Source organism: Artemia franciscana, chromosome 5, assembly GCF_032884065.1.
Source record: "Artemia franciscana chromosome 5, ASM3288406v1, whole genome shotgun sequence".
In the NCBI taxonomy this organism is placed as follows: domain Eukaryota; kingdom Metazoa; phylum Arthropoda; class Branchiopoda; order Anostraca; family Artemiidae; genus Artemia; species Artemia franciscana.
Window position 1 is genome coordinate 22,199,641 of NC_088867.1, and position 19,809 is coordinate 22,219,449.

Below are 19,809 nucleotides of genomic sequence, written 5' to 3' on the forward strand. Positions count from 1 at the left end.
TCAGGCATTCGAACTAAATCAAATACTACATTCTGCGATGTTTTATTCCTTTGATATTAATGTTGGCAACAAAACATGCTCACGTTATTATGACGCTCTCAACGATTTATTTTGGTTTATATCTAATAATTTTTCTTTGTTCTCTGGTTTCTAGTGATTCTTTAAGATAAATTTGAACCGCCCTTATAAATTTTCGTCCTTGTAAATAATTTACAGGTTAGGAAGCCAAAAAACATTCCACTGGAAGTCAATACATAAAGAAAATCAAATATCTACATCTTAATCCTCTCGTATTGTGCCAGAGCAATTTGACAAATCTGGATGAAAAGCAAATTTGAGTAAATTTGTAATTTGAAAGATTTGTTTAAGTTGTCTACTTTTTTGGGGGTGATTTTTCAAGTTTCGTTTTGTCTTTTGGCAGTTTCTCTTTCTTTATTTACCTTAACTTTTTTTTCTTTGTTTTAATGCTAATATTTATTTTTAATTTCAGGGACCCGTAATAACCCATGAGAATCAGAATTGTATAGCAATGCATGAATCAAACAGCTTAGACATAGTAGTTGGCCTTTAAACAGACGATATTAGTGAACTTGTAGATCAGACCAACCTTTTGAAATTGAAGAATAATGCCTGTAAGCTGTTATCAGCCATTTTGGAAAGCCAAACAGATACGAAGAGTGCAGAGAGGATTTTAGCCAACAAGAATTCCAGACAGATGGTAGGTAATATGTGATGGTACACGTCAATTTTTGCTGATGTCCTTACTAAGTTATGCCGAATAAAGAGTGACAAGTTTCAATGGCTTCTATGGGGGGAGGGGTGCCCCCCTTCCTTTCTTCCGATTTTTGTGCCCTTCCCATCTAGATTTTAAAATATATAGATTCTGGGTATTGTCATTGAAAAATATACTTTTTTCGTATATTCATGGGAAAAATTAAAAACAAAATAATATTGTCCCCATCCCCCTAATTTTTGTGAATTGGCGCCATTGACAAGATATCAGGAAAAAATTAAAGTAAGTGACTGAACTTAATGGATTAATTACCGCGTTTCAGGAATTGATATTTGAGCTGATTCCCGAAAATTTGATCAGTAAAAAAAAATTAAAGAAGAAATATCAAAGAAACGGTGCAGAAAGTGATTAGTCCAAACTGTTTGTCCTTTTTCGTAACTAGTATTTATATATATATATATATTATATATGTATATATATATATATATATATATATATATATATATATATATATATATATATATATATATATATATGTAAAGATACGCCCAAACTGAGGGTTGTTTCCTTTTTGGCTCTGATAGTAAGTAAGTAAGTAATTTTACTGCCGCCCAGGATTTTACATGAAATAAAAACAGAGGAGTATAAAAAAGGGAAAAGAAAAGAAAAGTCACACTATGGAACATCTCCAAATGCATTTACACATTATGTAAAGTAGTAAAACTACTGACACAGAATGGCTAGCCTATGGCTTGCTCTTCCCTTAGCGTTTTTCAGGAAATTCTCGGCGACATGGTTAACACAGACTATTGGATCGGATACGCCATAATAGCGCATGATATAGAGTTACTCATCTACGGTAAAAGTCTTAGAAGGAACTTTGCGAATTGAAAAAAAAAAAAACAGAACTCTTACTTTTACACAAAGAGCAGACGACAGATATTGCCAAAAAGGTGCTATATACAGTACATGTGGAAGGGCAACGGCATTATACAGCAAGGCCAGATACTTACAGCAAAACTGATGTCTGTTACTAATAATTGACCTATACGCAATCCGGATTTTCACTTCTACTTGGCGCACTAGCAGCTTCCCGGTAGAGTTGAGGCTTCGAACGATTGGTAAACCAAGGTAAGTAATACTCTCAGATGGCTTCACAACTGAATCACCAAAATGGGATTTCTCCTTCGCAGTGCTTAGCATTAAAAAACTAGACGGCAAATTTGACATATTAAGTGAAAAACCTACGTATCCCCTATTAATTGTATTCCGAAAATTCTTCGAAAGTCGATCAGCCGACCTGTTTAAATTAAGCAAGTCATCAGCGTGCGTCATCAACGAAACATTGATCTCCTTTGAAACACTAGACGTAGCTACTCGGACTTGCGCCGGCAAAACACTATTGTTGACAAACTCGGAAAAACAACTGAGCCTTGCCTGACTCTCATGTGGTTCGGTAAAACAGCGAATTCGACCGTATTTGAGAGCATTTTGATTTGCACTCTAAATTTATTACATATAATACAATGCCCTGACAATACACAAATTTAGCCCTTGTTTATACGCTTCTAGAAGGATCTGCGTGTGCACCGACGAGTCAAAAGCCCGGCTCACATCAAAAGAGCCAATAACTAGTGGACCACCCGTTTCCTCAGAACCAGACAAAATAGCACCAAGGGCGAATAGAGCATCAGCGCAGCTGAGCCCTACCGTAAAACCAAACTAGTGGTTTTGCAATTGGCAACAGTGTCTAACATTTGACAATATAAGCATTTCTAGAAGCTTGCGTAAAACTGGAGACACAGTAATTGGATGATACGAGGTGCATATGTTAGCTGCCTTTCGTTTTTTTCAGGATTGGTGTAAGTTTCCCTTTACAGAAAACATTTGATACAAAATTGACTGCGAATATGATCTGATACAATAATGATAATATTTCATACTAAAGACGAGTACCATTCACAAGGTGAAGTGCACAAAAGCCGTCAACTGTGGACGATTTTTTTTCTTTTTCAGCCTAAAGGCATTTGTAGTTACATCCGAAACAGATACCGTCCAGTCCAGAAAACTCAAGTCTGATAGCACAGTGAAAGTTGTTCGGTATATGGTCTAGGTACATTGGGATTCGGGGCACTAAATCACTCGTAACGTAAGCTCGCCAGTCATTTGGATTACTAGGCATGGACTTAGGCGTGTTTGGGCGATCTTTCATTCGGTCTTTCCATTAACCACTTGGATGATTAATTATTCTCTCTGTATGGTCATATTTCATATTCGTGCGATGCTGCTCTAAGGCTTTCTCAAATTAACGTGTTGTGTGTACACGAAGATAATTCAACACAAGGATAGTAATTCATAGCTAATGAAAAAGTGAGCTCTACTGTGGATTCGAGCTCTCTGGAATATAGCCCAACCACCTACCCCCTCCCCGTGGATACGACCTTGGTATCCTCTTGGTAACAAATAAATAAAAATGGATATGAAATGAAAGTGAATGAATACATATATGAAAGTCTAAATAAATATTAAGTAGATAGCAGGGATCCTTACTGAAAAGTTTTTTTGTGAATTATTACGTATCCTTGATTAGGTTCATTATTATCTTGTTACTAACAATAATTGAAAAGAATATGAAATGAAAGCGCTTTCTCCAGGTTGGAGGGGGAAACCCCTCCACTCTCTTTACTACTACTACTATGAAGAACTCACCACAGCACCAAGCCACTGGAGTCCAACACAGCTACGCACGCTCCTCTATCCCAATTTATTCAGAGCCTCCCTATTTACACCCTCCCAGGAAGTTTCTATTCCCTTTAAATCTTTCTTTATGACATCCTCCCACCTCAACTGCGGACAACCTGCTTTCTGTTTAGCCCTAGACAGTTGGCTGAAAAGGACAATTTTTGGTAATCTGTCATCCTTTATTCGCAGCTTGTGCCCCAGCTATATCTACCTTTCTCTCATTATAGCCCTACAAAGCGGTATTTACCTACGATATTTGCACCACCTACTGTTTGAAATACGGTCTGTCACAGGGTTTCATTAGTTTATTTAGAATGATTTATTTACGTTTTAAGAATGACTTTTTTTTTGCTACTTCTGCTCCCCTTTGGTTTAAATTAGTTCTGTACTTATTTTAAAAAACTTCTTTTGTTGATATTTTTTTTATTGATGAATAAAGCAAAAAGATTTTGGGGTGCTCTTCATATTCTGGACAAAATTTTGCTAGGAATTCTAAAAATAGCTATATTATAGAACTACAAATGGTTGGGTACGGGTACTAGTATTTTAAAAAATGTGAACAATTTTGAGAATTTTTGGGGGGTGAAGCTGTTCTGTCGTATCTACTGTTACAACCTTTGATATAGACGAATAATGATCAAACACTTCGTTGTAGGAATTTTTTTGTGTGTTTTATATTTTGCTTTAATAGCTTGTTTGTTTACATTTATGCATTTTGAGCTAGTATATTAGCTAATATAGTTCCAATTTGTTGTAAAAAAAAAAAAAAAAAGATGAAGAATCCCTGTCAAGATTTGTTTCCAGTTGCGATTCCCTTGGTTCTGAAACTTTTATTGAGGTGTCTTCACGGCCTGAAATTATAATGAGATAAAAAAAAGAGATCACACTAAGAATATAACACACTATAACACACACTTTCAAACTAAGAATCAATACAACCATATTTTTTTTCAAACATTCTTTGTCGCTGATGAGCTCCCTTCGGTCAACAAATCAAAATTTAGTATCTACTTGTCCTTTCCGTCCAGTATTCCTTCACAGTTTCAGCTAGGTCGCTTAAGGCGTTAATCTATACCATTAACCGTATATGAACTATTGAAGACGTCTCATTCTGATATCCTGGATGGAGATAGTGTCATTTGATTTAGTTCAACATCACCTTCAATATTTACAGAAAGTTTCAAATATCTTAGCCGCCTATTGCAGATGAACCATTTTGACACCCTGGACGCATACAGTTCACCGATTTAGTTCAATATCCCCATCGGCATTCCCTCAAGACAGAGTGTTTTTTGATTTAGTTTAACATTTCTCTCAACTTTCGGTGAAAGTTCCCACTTAATACTCTTAAATGTTCCCGAGTTATTGCATATATGCAATATTGACATTCATAATGCACTTAATGTCTCCTGAATTAGTTCAATATACCTCTCGATATTCACTCGAAATTTTTACTTAATACTGTTAGTTGTTCCTGAAATATTATAAATGCGCCCTTTTTTTTACCTTTATGTTCACAGTTGCTTTTGACTTTGTTTTACAATGTTTGTTTATTCCCTGAAAGTTTCTACTCTGGTCCATGGAACTTCCTGAGATACTGTCAATATGTCTTTTTGGCAACTTTGATGTACATAGTGCGTTTTGATTTTGATCAGTACCATCTGTACAATTATCTGAAAGTCGCCTTATTACCCAAAGAAGTTGCTGAGATATTTTTGATATGTCCTTTTTTCAACCTGAATGCAGGTCGTATCTTATCGTTGAATTCAATTTGCTCTCTGATCATTCCTTGAAAGTTAAACTTGATATCAAAAGCTGTTCGTGACATGTTCTGGATACTGTCTTTTGACTATTTGTTCGGGATTTATCTCAACATGCACCGAAGGTTTCAGCTTTATACTTTAAGCAATTATTGTTATATTGTATCAACTTTAAGCGATTCTTGTTATATTATAGGTTCATCATTTTGACGAAATGGATGCGCATAGTGTCTTTCGATTTAGTTTAGAATCCTCCCCCAGCATCCTCTGAAAGCGTCTACTAAATACTCTTAGCCGCTCTTGATATTTTGCAGACGTGCCCTTTCGACTACTTAGGTGTATATAGTATACTTTGATTTTGTTTCGACACCCTCCTCACCAACGATTGAAGGTTCCAACTTAATACCCTTAGAAATTACTAAGATATTGGAGATGTGCTCTTTTGACTACCTGGATGCACATATATTCTTATGATTCAGTTCGATTTTCTTCTCAACCTTCTCCTTAAAGTTTAAACTTAAAACCCCTAGCTGCTCAGTTATTGTATACTAGCCATTTTGACAATCATGATATTAGTCTACTTTTAGTCTACTTTCATGTTTAATTCCTGGTCTGACATGTTGAGAGCCAAAATAATTGGACAATATCAACGCGGTAGCTCCCGAAAATGTCTGGGACAGCACTGCAACGCAACTGTGACCATGACTGGGGTCTCATTCGGAACCGGTTTTAGACTGATTGGAAACCAGTCACATCTGGATTGCCTCGTGAGTTGGACCTCACTTCCTCAAGGCCATGGTCACACAACAGTTGCATGCGCAATCAGTTAGCAATTCTAGTCTCAAAACATTTGCCCCGTGGCCGCTGGGCCTTAATCGCCCCTGAGCCGTTCTTGATAGTGCAAATGCGTCTTTCTTACGACATTGTTACACGTAGTACACCTTCCTGACTCTCATACAGTTCAGCACCCTTCTCACCATCCCCCAAGACCTGACTAAATTTGATTTCAAAGGATTTCAATAAAAGGGGTACCAGAATTGATAATAAGTAAAATACGCTTAGCTACATATATATATATATATATATATATATATATATATATATATATATATATATATATATATATATATATATATATATATTGTATAATATATTAGTTCTTCATCACTTTTCGATGGTTTTATCTCCGTGGGGCTCTTAGAAGATGTAAATTTTTTAAATCACACCTTATCTACCCATGAAAGTTTTTGCCCAGAAAATTTCTTTTCCGCCAAAAACTAATCCATGCTACCCCCGCCCCTCCTTAGGTAGTGCTCATTTTCACATTTAGCATTTATCTCGTATTGACTAATTCAGTTTTAAGGAACACATTTGTATCTGTGCTTTTCCTATATCACAAAATGTTCCAGGAAAGTCTAAAAGGATTTGTTAATAGTAAGCATAATTACATGTGAAGAAAAAAGGTTTTCTTCATATGGTCTTGAGGTTTTCGCTCTTGTAGTGTATTTAGCCAGTATTCAAAATTTATCCTTTTATAAATTTTTTAGTTCGGAAATATTTATTGTCTATTGTCTGCAAATGATTGACTTTTCTTTTCTTTTCTAGATAATGAAGTAGCTGGGCAGTAAATTTCGGACAGTAAATTTCTCTGTATAAGCCTGTTCTCTGTTGCATTCGTCTTTTTGTGTATAGACGCTTATATTTACATAAAAAGACAGTGCAGCAGAACTGGTTTCTTATAATTTTAAAGTTTAAATAAAAAAAAAAAACAAGGGTTCTAAACCTCAAGTTAAATAAAATCTCAGTAAAATTCGCGTATATTTTTTTTTTGCTCCCCTTTTTATATTTCACTAAAAAAATAGAACCCTCAATAAATTTTTAATCAATTTTGCTTCAATTTTTTGCTCATCCTTCACCTAACGAATTTACTGCTCATTGAAGCTATGCAATTATGTGGCCTCTGCTCCTGCCAAAGAACCTCTTCCTGACTCAACATACAACAACATTTTTTTATTTTATATTTTAATATAAATTTAATCAATAAAATATTGTTTCTTTGTATTCTTGCAAACTGCTTGTTGTTCTTAGAGCTAGGGATAGTTCATAGGGACGGAGTACAAGATAGAGAAAATTAAAATAAATACATACTATGTTTATCAAAACAATTTATGAAGAGCACTTACTATACACGAACAACTATTGTACACTTTCAACTTTAAACATCCCCTTTTAAGAAGGGGATGCCATGAAGGAAAAGTGATATTGTGGTTATGTTTCAAAAACAGTTTCGACAGACCTATTTTGGGCCCGCCATTTTATATTTGCGGATTAATGCTAAACTTAAAAAATGTAGCTAGGACTTTTTTATATATAGAGTGAACCTAATAAAAGTAGGAAAGGGGATCTTGCTTGTCCAAAAACCCCAATGCCAGGGTTTACTGTATCTATATGCTTACTAATGGCGAAGTAATAATAATCATAAAATGACTAAAATAATTCATTCTTTCAAATATATTGACCATCGGGTAAAGAATAATTTCAATTGAAAATATATTGCGTATTCATTGAAGAGGAGGCAATGCTACTAATTGTTTTGGGGAGTTAAATGAAGGTTGCACAACTCATATTAATGACCTTTTCCGTTTCTTTTTGTGCTGGATTTCTTCATTCAATTTAGTCTGTTTGGTTTAAGATTGTTAACTTAGAGGATTCGACTTATGCCCGCTCTGATCTCTAAAATTGTGTCTTTTCTTTCGCGAAAATGCATCAATTAGTCCAATCTGTTTTAATGTATTGCACCTTGCATACGGTAAAGCCCTGCTTGTCCATAAATGTGGTCATGATAAAAGTTGAAAAAATCAAAAAGAAAGTGTTCTCCACTAATATTTAATATTTGCACCATAATGCATTTTAAATTACATAAGCCGATTTTTTTTTCTGTTGACAAGATTATTACCTGCCCTTTAAATAAAAATGGTTAATGGCCTCTTTTGAATTATATTATTGAAAACAGGAAGTTTTGCATAAAAAGCAAAAAGTTCAAACCAAACGAGAACCAAAAAGTAAAATACAAAAGATTTTGCATAAACTCTTAGTTTGAGCAAAATTATTTTGATAAATCAAGCAGAAATCCATAAGAGAAGGAAACTTATGAAGAAAAATGAAAAGAGTGAATGAAAGCAAGCTTAGAATGAACGTAAGTTGCCGTAAGTAAGGGTGGTGATGTCTAGTGCGGGCTTATCAACAAAAAACTTCAAAAATCCTCAGAAAAACCGGTAATTTAAGGCATTACTTAAAGTTTATTTTAGCTCTTTGGATGTAAGTTTCGAGTAGGGACTATAAGAATGATTGATAAAACCCAGCAGATTAAATACGATTTTATGTTTTATTCTGACACAATCTTCCTATATTAGCTGTCTTACAAAACAAAATTGAGTCTTCGTCAGTATGGATATATACACTGTCTGTGTCAACTAGAATTTCCCTGTGGACATTGAGATTGGCAAAGCCATTTAGCCTACTTTCAGACGTCACGTTTCTTAGGTATGTCTTGATTCTCCGAAGTGTAAAAGGAGCGCTCTGTTGTGCTGGTCGATACAGGTATAGTGATTAAAATATTAAGTAAGATATGGATGTTTGGAGAGATTGCTTTGCCACAAATATTTAGAAAATCAGTTGCATTGACATGGTGTGCCTTGTTCTGGTAGAGAAATTTTTGCCAAATTTGTCTTTCCGCCATCAAACGTTTAAGGTGTTGTTTTCCAAATCTTCTTCATAAATTTCGATCAACTTCAAAAATGGCTCTTTCATCTCTTTACTTTCTTCACTATTCTGTGGATGAGTGTGAAGCAAACAGTGAAACCCTTTTAAAATATTCTTGTGCTTTAAGAGAAGTTCTTCTATAAAGTTTTATACTTTCAATCCAGAAGATGAATAAGTTAATTCTTTAAAATTGTTCTGTGCTTTCGGCTGAGACATTTCTTCTGTGTATCTGCCTGTCTGCAATCCTTGTAACACTAATTGTAGTTCCATTCAATTTGGCCATTTTTGGCCAAATTTCCATTCAATTTGGCCAAAGAAAATAAAATCAGTGAAAAATAGAATGTTAAACTTTATTTTGCCGTAAGGGGAGTAAGGTGTCAGCACGCCATAAGTTGAACACCTTACGAATCGTGCATGTTGTTTCAATATCTCTGGCGGGGTGTCCATATTGCTGATGGATTTTTTTTTTTTTTTTTACTGAACTAAGTATTTACAGTATACATTACAATATAATATTCTTCTGATCTTGTCAAGTGCCTGACAAAAGGCTCTTTAGAAGGGCAGTCCAGTAGACGTGAAACAAATATACCCTCATTCAAAATTTGATTCAATCCATATTTCAATTTTCAATCCATCAACTAACAGTGGTCCCCCAATTACCTAAAAAAAATTCACATAATACCAATCTATTAGCTTTATACAAGTTCATAATTTTTCCTTTTTCCATTTATTAGTTAAGGCCTTTTCATTGTAGTTGCCCTGAAAAATTAAAAAAGTACACCAGCTTTGCCTGAAAAACTTTATTGAAGACACGGCTGAATGTGAAAATTGCCTTTGCTTTTGAAATTTATTCTGCTTTTCAACTGGCTGCAAACTACCACGTTTTCTTATATTTACTCATGCTGTCGATAAAGTTTCTTTAATTGAAATTGCTGGAACTCAAATAAGGAGAAATAATATGTAAAATATCGTACAGATATGTAAGTTTCTGAACCGTCTCTATTTGACAATACGGGAGAATAAGGACACGGAAAAAAAAACGAAGCTATCCACAGCAAATAAGAAAATAATAATTTTGCAAAGAAAAAAATCTTATTTGAGCTATGATTTCAATGAGGCTTTTTCAGGAAGACTTCGTGCTTCTGATTTTTTTTTTTTTTCTTTTTTTTTTCTTAGCAACTAAGTGGATTTGAAAATTGTTTCCACTCAACCAATTTTGCCTAAGAAAGCTATAATAAAGAAAGGTCAGTACTTGGAATTCTATTTTTTTTTTTTTTTTTGTCCTGTTGCCTTGCATTGTCTTGCTTTGCCTGCTTGGTCTCCGAACTTATTTAAGAAAACGCTCTAGTATGTTACTTTAAAAATCTAACCCAAAATACTACTCTAACTTTATTAGAAACTATATAGGATTAATCAAAATATAGCTCATGCTTTGTATACAAAATATTTTGTTGCTAAACTCCAATTCAGCTCAGGTTCGTTTTGAGGGAAATTGGCATTAGGGCATTGTCAGTAGTCCTTATCGAATTTACTTGTTATGGCACTTGGTATTAACCAAGTGACATATAGCAATCGCCAATTATGTCGGTCTGTCTGTCGGTCGGTCCCGGTTTTGCTACTTTATGCACTTCCAGGTAAGCTAGGACGATGAAATTTGGCAAGCGTATCAGGGACCGGACCAGATTAAATTAGAAATAGTCGTTTTCCCGATTTGACCATCTGGGGGGTGGGGGGGGGGGGTAATTCGCCAAAAATAGAAAAAATGAAGTATTTTTAACTTATGAGCGGGTGATTGGATCTTAATGAAATTTGATGTTTGGAATGATATTGTGTCTCAGAGCTCTTATTTTAAATCCCGACCGGATCTGATGACATTGGGGGGAGTTGGAGGGGGGAAACCTAAAGTCCCGGGTTTGCTACTTTAGGCACTTCCAGGTAAGCTAGGACGATGAAATTTGGCAACCGTATCAGGGACCAGACCAGGTTAAATTAGAAATAGTCGTTTTCCCGATTTAACCATCTGGGGGGGGGGGGAGTGGGGGGCCGGTTAATTCGGAAAAAATAGAAAAAATGAAGTATTTTTAACTTATGAGCGGGTGATTGGATCTTAATGAAATTTGATGTTCGGAATGATATTGTGTCTCAGAGCTCTTATTTTAAATCCCGACCGGATCCAAACCGGGATTTAAATTTAAATCCCGACCGGATCCAGAAAGTCCAAAACATTACAGATGAATGAAAATAGAATACGAGAAGAGAAAGAGAATAGTAAATTCTAAGAATCAATAGATTGATTTAAAAGGAAAATCAGAGGCTTAATACCGATTAGGATTTAAAATACACTGAAACACGAGGTTCTTCGAAATATCAAAACTCATAAAGATCCGATCACAAATTCCTACGTTAAAAATACCTCATTTAGAAAAAAATGAGATATTTTAACCTCCAAAAATGAGGTATTTTATATTATGAAATATAACCAGATCTGTTCAGAATTTAAAATAAGAGCACTGAGACATGATTTCCTTCTAAATATCAAATATTTCGTTAAGATCTGGCTACCCGTTTGTAAGATAAAATACCGCAATTTGTCTAATTTTCCCGAATTAACACCCACGCAATTCCCCCAATGAGAGCAGAATCAGTCTGTTTAATGTCAATAACTTATCTAGGACATGTTCTTATTCTTCCCACCAAGTTTCAACTCGATCTCTACACTTTGCGTGTTTTCCAAGATTTTCAGTTCCCCCTCCAACTCCCTCCAATGTCACTGGATCCAGTTGGGATTTAAAATGTGAGCTCTGAGACACAAGGTCCTTCAAAGTAATAAATTTTATTAAGATCTGGTCACCAGTTCGTAAGTTAAAATACCTCATTTTTCAAATTTTTCCGAATTACCCCCCCCCCCTCCCACTCCCCCAAAGAGAGCCAATCTGGTTTGATTATATCAATCATGTATCTAGGACTTATGTATATTCTTCACAGCAAGTACGATTTCTCAACTCTAAAGGTTTTCCAAGATTTTATGGTTTCCTCTTCCAACTCCCCAAATGTCACTACATATGGTCAGGATTTCAAATAGAAGCTCAGAGACAAGAAGCCCTTCTACATATCATATTTCATTAGGATCCAATCAGCCGTTCTTAAGTTGAAAATACCTCATTTTTTCTAATTTTTCCGAATTACCCCCCCCCCTTCGCCCAAAAGAGAGCGAATCTGGTCCAGCTATATCAATCACGTATCTAGGACTTGTGCTTATTCACAGTTGTTGAGGATTTTGAAGGAAACCATAAGTCGATCTGTGCAACCAGGTTGTCAAAAAGGCAGAAACTCAATAGGAAATTCGAAAAATATACGCTTTACACACAGGTAGCTTCTTGTTCAGCTTCATTTGTGAAAAACCCTTTTTTAAATCTTTCACAATTCATTTTAATAGCATAATTATAGCACAACTAATACCTTTTGTCTGCAGATTTTTATGGGTTTAAAATATTTCTATATTTGACAGATAAACGTTATCTGTTTACATATATTTGGCATATAGACCTTGAAGTGTTTTACAATTCCCTGTAGTAACTAGGACACTTCCTAGTTTTCCACAAAGATTCTTATGAAAACACGCCAAGCCTTGGTTAGATGGCCGAAACTACTTGAGTTTACTTTAATTCTTATGAAAACACGGGGTTTTCCAAGGTTGAACTCTTCCCCGTAGCATAAATCAGCTCCTCTGTTATCAAAATTAAGACTGAAAGTATTGCTTTGCCAATTGATTGCTCTAAAATTATGTGCGACCTATCAGTCTATTTATCTATTTTATAATCATAACTCTATTAATTCAGCAGTGTATATTAATGAGCGTAAAGATTTGGAACTTCTTTTTCTAACACAAAAACCATTCTAGGATTCCAGGACTATGATTTTGATTAAGATCACCTTCAAAACCGACTCAACCTTTTTATCAGGGTTCCTTAAAAAAATTCCTGACTCTAGGAGGAGCAATTAGTATATATGGATAGCTTTAAGAATACAAAATACTAGAGTTTTATATAAACAAGATTTTTAATCTTTATTTAGATAAAGAGTAAATAAAATGTCTCGAATTTATTTTATTTGTTGACTCAAGAGGCGATTTCTTGGCTGAGAAGCAGAGGCTGTACAAGGAGCATAAGAGCTTGAATGAGCAGTAAACTCATTTTGCGAGGGGTGAGAAAAAAGTATAATTTATTGAAAAAAGTAAAGGGTTCTATTTCTTTTTAAATATTAAAAAAGGGGAGAAAAAAAAGGCACAGACAAGAATTTTACGGAAAATGAAACTAACTTAAGGTTGAGAACCCTTGATTTTTATTTAAACTTTACAATTACAAGAAGTCTGGTCTGCTGCAACGCCTTTCTCTGTGAAAATGAATTCTATCACAAATAAAGACGGCAACAGTATACAGACTAAACAGAATGAAGGATGATCGAAATTTACTGCTCAGCTCTGATTTGAACCTAGAAAAGAAAAAGGACATTAATCCATTGGAGATAAAAGACATGTAAAGATGTGATAGAAATAAATAAACAAAGAAGAGAAGAGGGCTAAAACATAAAACCAGAATTAATATTAGAACAAGAGCCTAGAGCTCATATGGCACTTGTGGCGAGGTGAGAAGAGCTAAGACTCAAGAGATCATAGGGTATGAGCTCTAACAAAATTATGTGAATCAATAGATTGATTTAAAAAGGAAAATAAGAGGCTTAATGCCGGTTAAGATTTAAAATAAGAGCTCTGAGTCACGAAGTCCTTCTAAATATCAAAATTTATTAAGATCCGATCACCCACTCGTAAGTTATAAATACCTAATTTTCTCTAATTTTTCCTCTCCCTTTTGCCCCGCAGATGGTCAAATCTGGGAAAACGACTTTATCAAGTCAAATTGTGCAGCTCCCTGACACACCTACCAATTTTCATCGCCCTAGCACGTCCAGAAGCACCGAACTCGCCAAATCACTGAACCCCTCCCCCCAACTCCCCCAAAGAGAGTGAATCCAGTACGATTCTGTCAATCACGTATCAAGAACATTTTTTTATTCTATCCACCAAGCTTCATCCCGATTCCTCCACTCCAAGTATTTTTCCAAGATTTCCCCCTCCAATGTTAAAAGATCTGGTCGAGATTTGAAATAAGAGCTCTGAGACATGAATTCCTTCTAAAAATCAAATTTCATTACGATCCGATCATCTATTCGTAAGATAAAAATACCCCAATTTTCATATTTTCAAAGAATTCCGGTTTCCCCCTCCAACTCCCCCGAATGTCACAGGATCTGGTCGGAATTTGAAATTCGAACTTTAAAGCACAAGATCCTTCTAAATATCAAATTTCATTAAGATCTGGTCACCCTTTCGTAAGTTACAAATACCTCAATTTTTAAAATTACCCCCCCCCCCCCAATTCCGCCAAAGAGAGCAGATCCGGTCCAGTTATATCAGTCACGTATCTTAGACAGGTTTCTATTCTTCCCATCCAGTTTCATCCTGATGTCACCGCTTTAAGTATTTTCTAAGATTTCCGGTCCCCCCAACTGCCCCCCCTCAATTAAGCTTGATCCGGTTGAGATTTAAAATAATCTATCCGAGTTACGAGGTCCTTCTAAATATGAAGTTTCATGAAGATCCGATCACTCCTTCGTAAGTTAAAAATACGTCATTTTTTCTTATTTTTCAGAATTACTCCCGCGCCCCAATTGAGCGGATCCGTTCCAATTATGTAAATCACGTATGCAAGACTTTTGCTTATTTTTCCAACCAAGTTTCATCCCAATCCCTCCAATCTAAGCGTTTTCCATCATTTTAGGTTTCCCCATCCCAAACTTCCCCCAATGTCACCAGATCCAGTCAGGATTTAAAATAAGAGCTTGAGACACGATATCTTTCTAAATATCAAATTTCTTGGAGATCCAATCACCCGTTCGTAAGTTAAAAATACCTCATTTTTTCTAATTTTTCAGAATTAACCCCCCCCCCCCAACTACCCCAAAGAGAGCGGATCCGTTCCGTTTATGTCAATTATCTATCTAGGACTTGTGTTTATTTTTCCCACCATGTTTCATCCCGATCCCTCCACTCTAAGTGTTTTCAAAGTTTTAGGTTTCCCCCTCCCAACTCCCCACCTCCGTCACCAGATAATTATAACACTATAATTAGATAACACTATAATTATTGCATGCATTTTCTTTGTAGTTGCCTCGAAAAAAACAAAAAGTACATCATTGCCTGAAAAACTTTGTTGAAGACACGGCCTATGGGAAAACTTGCTTTTTTTTTTGAAATTTCATTCTTTTTTTTCATCTGGCTGTAAACTGCCTCGTTTTCTCCTTGTCCTACGTTTTCCCATACTTCCAATGCAGACGTTTCTTAAATTGAAGTTGTTTGAACGCTAATGAGGAAAAATATTGTGCAAAATATCATACACAAATGTTTGTTAAAAAAAAAGTAATACTGCGAATTTGAGAGCACCCTTCCCCTCCTTCCTTTGATAATCAATTGGGGGATTTACTTTTTAAGAGGTGATGATCGTTCTCATAGGATTAATAAGCAATATGGAAAATAAGATAGTGATCGATATCCTATCATATTTAATAATTTTGTCCTTTGATAATAGACACACATTTAAGATTAATAATGTTTTTAGTAATATGCTAATACTAGTTTCTTTGCTTTTTACACTTTGGCTACTCAACCTTGAAAATATTAAAAACACTTTGTTTTTAGAATTAAGTCTGTCATTGTTTGAACTACTTTAATTTAGGAATACAGAGTGATATTTAATATCACTCAGTTGGCGTCTAATTTAATGTCAAGCCTTCTGGAGTCTTCTTTTGGCTTCCCGACGGTTTTCAATCTGTAAGTGATAATGGGTCAGGAATAAGTCTTGCTAACATCTTTTTGATCTACTCGCAGATAAAATCGTGGCTTAGAAAATCATGATGAAAGTTTCAGATTCTTAGTTTCCAATATTTAGGATAGAAATTTGTATTCTGCCTTCCACTTGTTTCTATAGCATTTGGCTTAATTTTCGGCTGTTTATTTTACGGTTTGGCACAGGAATTTCTTCATTTCTTCAAATAGGAAAATTAGGGGGAAGATGGCTATAACAATTTCAGTTTTCCATATTAATCATTTTTTTTTGTAAGTATATCATTTATAATTATTGTGTTTCGAAATAATCAGAATAGTTGAAGGTCTATAATAGTGGTTTTACAGAAGGAGCCATCCTAGAACAAAAAGATATATAAAAGACAGCTTTCAATGGGAAAGGGGTTTGAGAATTGCTTTGAACCAAAATAATTGTAAAGAAGAAAGTATAATTTGTTCAGATCAAAATGCAGAACGTTTTCAGAACAAAGTGCTCTATTTGGGTGAATTAGGGGGGGGGGGGGTTAATTCTGAAAAATTAGAAAAATTGACGTAATTTACGAAGGAGTGATCAGATCGTCATGAAATTTTATATTTAGAAGGACCTCGTAACTCAGATCTCTTACTTTAAATTTCAACCGGATCCAGCATCATTGGGGAGGGGGGGGGAGGAAATCTTAGAAATAACTTAAAGCGGAGAGATCAGCATGAAACTGGATGGGAAGAATACAAACAAGTCTAAGATACGTGACTGGCATAACCGGATCTGCTCTCTTTGGGGGGGGGGGGGTAATTTGGAAAAGTGAGGTATTTGTAACTTACAAACGGGTAATCAGATCTTAATGAAATTTGATATTTAGAAGGATCTTGTGCTTTAAAGCTCTTATTTTAAATTCCGATCAGATCCTGTGACATTGGGGGGGGGAGTTGAAGGCAAAGGCACCATTTGGGCCAAATCTTGGGGTGGGTATGAACTCCATCTTGACCCCCCCCCCCCCCCAACTCACTTCGTGAGTTGAACTCCACGAAAATACTTCGTGGGTATGAACTCCATCTTGACCCCCCCCCAACTCACTTCGTGTCGTGTAAGAAAAAATGCGGGTTTCGGCAGCACATCGATCGAATAATCTAAATAAAAACGCATTTTCAGCATCTGTGTGTTGCATGGAAATGTAACCGAATGTGGAACTCAGTCACACTGGCCTCTAAGATTAATTATAACATCGAAGATCACAATCAACGAGGTTAAGTGATTAAAGTGGAAAATTCAACCAGACTACAGGCTGGCCTTCCTCAGTGAGAAACTTTCTTATTTTAGTAAACAATACGTCGGTGAAAGTAATCTTCATTAACATGCTGAGGGTTGTAACCAAAATCTTGGTTTTCCTTCAGCAAAAATCTTTCAGATCAAATATATTTGCAAAAAGGGAAAACATAACAAGAGAAAAAAATATTACGACACTCAAGGTAACAAGGGGAGCCGCCGAGGTTTCATCTTAGCAAAATCGTCAACAAGCTGGTCGTAGTCCAATTTTTTACTAAATCCTTCTCTGCAAACAACGAAAGGAGGTGACTGGGACGATCGTCTCCTGTTGTAGACCGCAGGTAGTTTTTCACTATGTCTAGGCTAGAAACCAAACGCTCATTGCTCGCTGTTGTCACAGGAAGTGTGGCGGCAATACAAAGTACTTTAATTACTTCTGAGTAAGCCACTGGTAATGCCGGAAGATGGTCGACAATGTCTAGGAAGTTTTCTGGCTTTTTCTCCTCATCGAGCAGGAAATGCTTGGCAATACCAGCTTGAGATTCGAGAAGAATGTCGTCGATATCCAGCTCACCTTAAAGAGGAGAGAAACGCTTGAGCAATTCTGTGTCCATAAGTTTGGTCGAGCTTGAATCCAAGGGTTCGAGTGTTCTCAGCACTGGAAAGTTATCTGTGAACTTTCTGTCAAATTTGGCTAGTAGACGGTCGAAAGTCTCGGAGTACTCTTGCTTCATTTCATCAGCCAAAGTAGTAGTCTGATTTCCAGATTGGATGAAGTTCTTTCCTAGCGTCGAAGTTGTCACAATTTTTTCAGATGCTTGGTGATCTTTTGAGTTCTAATGCTAATGGCTATTAATACCTTTATATTTACCTAACTAAAAAGTTAATAGGCTTAATGATGTAGTCTTCTACTTCTCTCTGTGCTCTCGTCTTTAGAGTCGTATGGTAGCGTTGGCCTACAATCTGGAGTTCGACCGGTAGAGGATGTCAACCGTCTCTAACTTTCATAAGGCTTATGTTTCGAGCGTAAAAATGTTTATTTACACATATCATACAATAAATGTACTTAAGACGAGGACAGAAACAGAATAAGAACTGACTCGAGTAATTTAAAAAGGTGGCTTATATTCACTAAAGCATAAAAATAAACATCAAAACATTTGACAGGAACTGACCTATTTTAGTCTGTCAACTTAGAGGAATTACTGCAAATATTCAGAATTTACAATATTAATATAATCATCTAGGACATGGGTATTTGACAGAACTTGAGAATTTTATAATGTATCTAACCTACTTTCGAAGTTTACAATGATTAATAGCAAATAGCGTAATTACCCCAAAGGTCGTGAGGTAATTACGCTCTTTGGTTAATAGACTTGCAGTAATTTCAAATCAATTGTACAGAACGGATTATGTTGGACGTAATGGATTATTATGGCCGACAAAGGGCCCTTTATGGTGGAAGCTTCGGCCCCTCTGGGAAATCTGGGGTGGGCATTTGTCCATCCCTGACCCCCCTCCAAATGGCACCTCTGGTTGGAGGGGGAAACCGGAATTTTCGGAAAACGTGAAAATTGGGGTATCTTTATCTTACGAATCGGTGATTGGATCTTAATCAAACTTGATATATAGAAGGATCTTATGTTTCAGATGCTTCATTTTTGACTCGAATTGGATCTGGGGACGTAGGGAGTTGGAGGACTGAAACAAATCTTGGAAAACGCTGAGAGTGGAGAGATCGAGATGAAACTTGATGGGAAGAATAAGCACAAGTTCTAGATACGTGATTGACATAATTGGAACGAATTCGTTCTCTTTGGAGGAGCTGGGGGGTGTTAATTTTGAAAAATTGAGGTATTTTTAACTTAAGAACCGGTGGCCGGATCTTAATGAAATTTAATTTTTAGAAGGAATTCATGTCTCAGAGCTCTTATTTCAAATCCCGACCAGATCTGTTGACATTGGGGGAAGTTGGAAATCTTGGAAAACGGTTAGAATGGAGGAATCGGGATGAAGCTTGGTGGATAGAATAAGCGAATATCGTAGATACGTGATTGACGTAACCGTACTGAATTCGTTCTCTTTTTGGGGAGTTGGGGGGAGGGGTTTTGTGCTTCTGGACGTGCTAGGACGATGAAAATTGGTAGGCGTGCCAGGGAGCTGCACAAATTGACTTGATAAAGTCGTTTTCCCAGATTCGACCATCTGGAGGGGCTAAAGGGAGAGGGGAAATTAGAAAAAATGAGGTATTTATAACTTACGAGTGGGTGATCGGATCTTATTGAATTTTGATATTTAGAAGGACATCGTGAATCAGAGCTCTTATTTTAAACCCCGACCGGAATTAAGCCTCTGATTTTCCTTTTAAATCAATTTGTTGATTCTTAGAATTTTGTTAGAGCTCATACCATATGAGCTCTTGGCTCTTAGCTCTTCTGGCCTCGTCGCAAGTGCCATATGAGCTCTTAGCTCTTATTTCCTATAATAAGGGAACAACTTATTAAAAAATTGGAAAACCTACGAAATGAATCATCCATAAATAACTCTTTATGCTCCAAGATTCACTCCTGGACCGGCTGTGGTTAAATTGTCCTCTAGAACGCTTGAAGCATTGGAAATTCAAACTATCGAAAAAGGTCCAAAATTC

General features: G+C 36.0%; 1 protein-coding gene across 5 annotated transcripts in view; it reads left to right on the top strand.

The window, feature by feature from the left end:
• The first annotated feature begins 460 nt into the window (after window positions 1-460).
• The window catches only part of LOC136027113 (uncharacterized), an 84,200-nt gene continuing 64,851 nt past the window's right edge, over window positions 461-19,809 (top strand). The window contains exons 1-2 of one of the 5 annotated variants that reach the window (XM_065704059.1): window positions 461-718; window positions 8,649-8,835. The gene's annotated coding sequence lies outside the window, so the exon portion shown is untranslated. Of the gene's footprint in view, window positions 719-8,648; window positions 8,836-16,102; window positions 16,169-19,809 lie in introns of those variants that run through there. The other 4 variants (XM_065704060.1, XM_065704063.1, XM_065704062.1 and 1 more) reach the window with 4 other exon arrangements.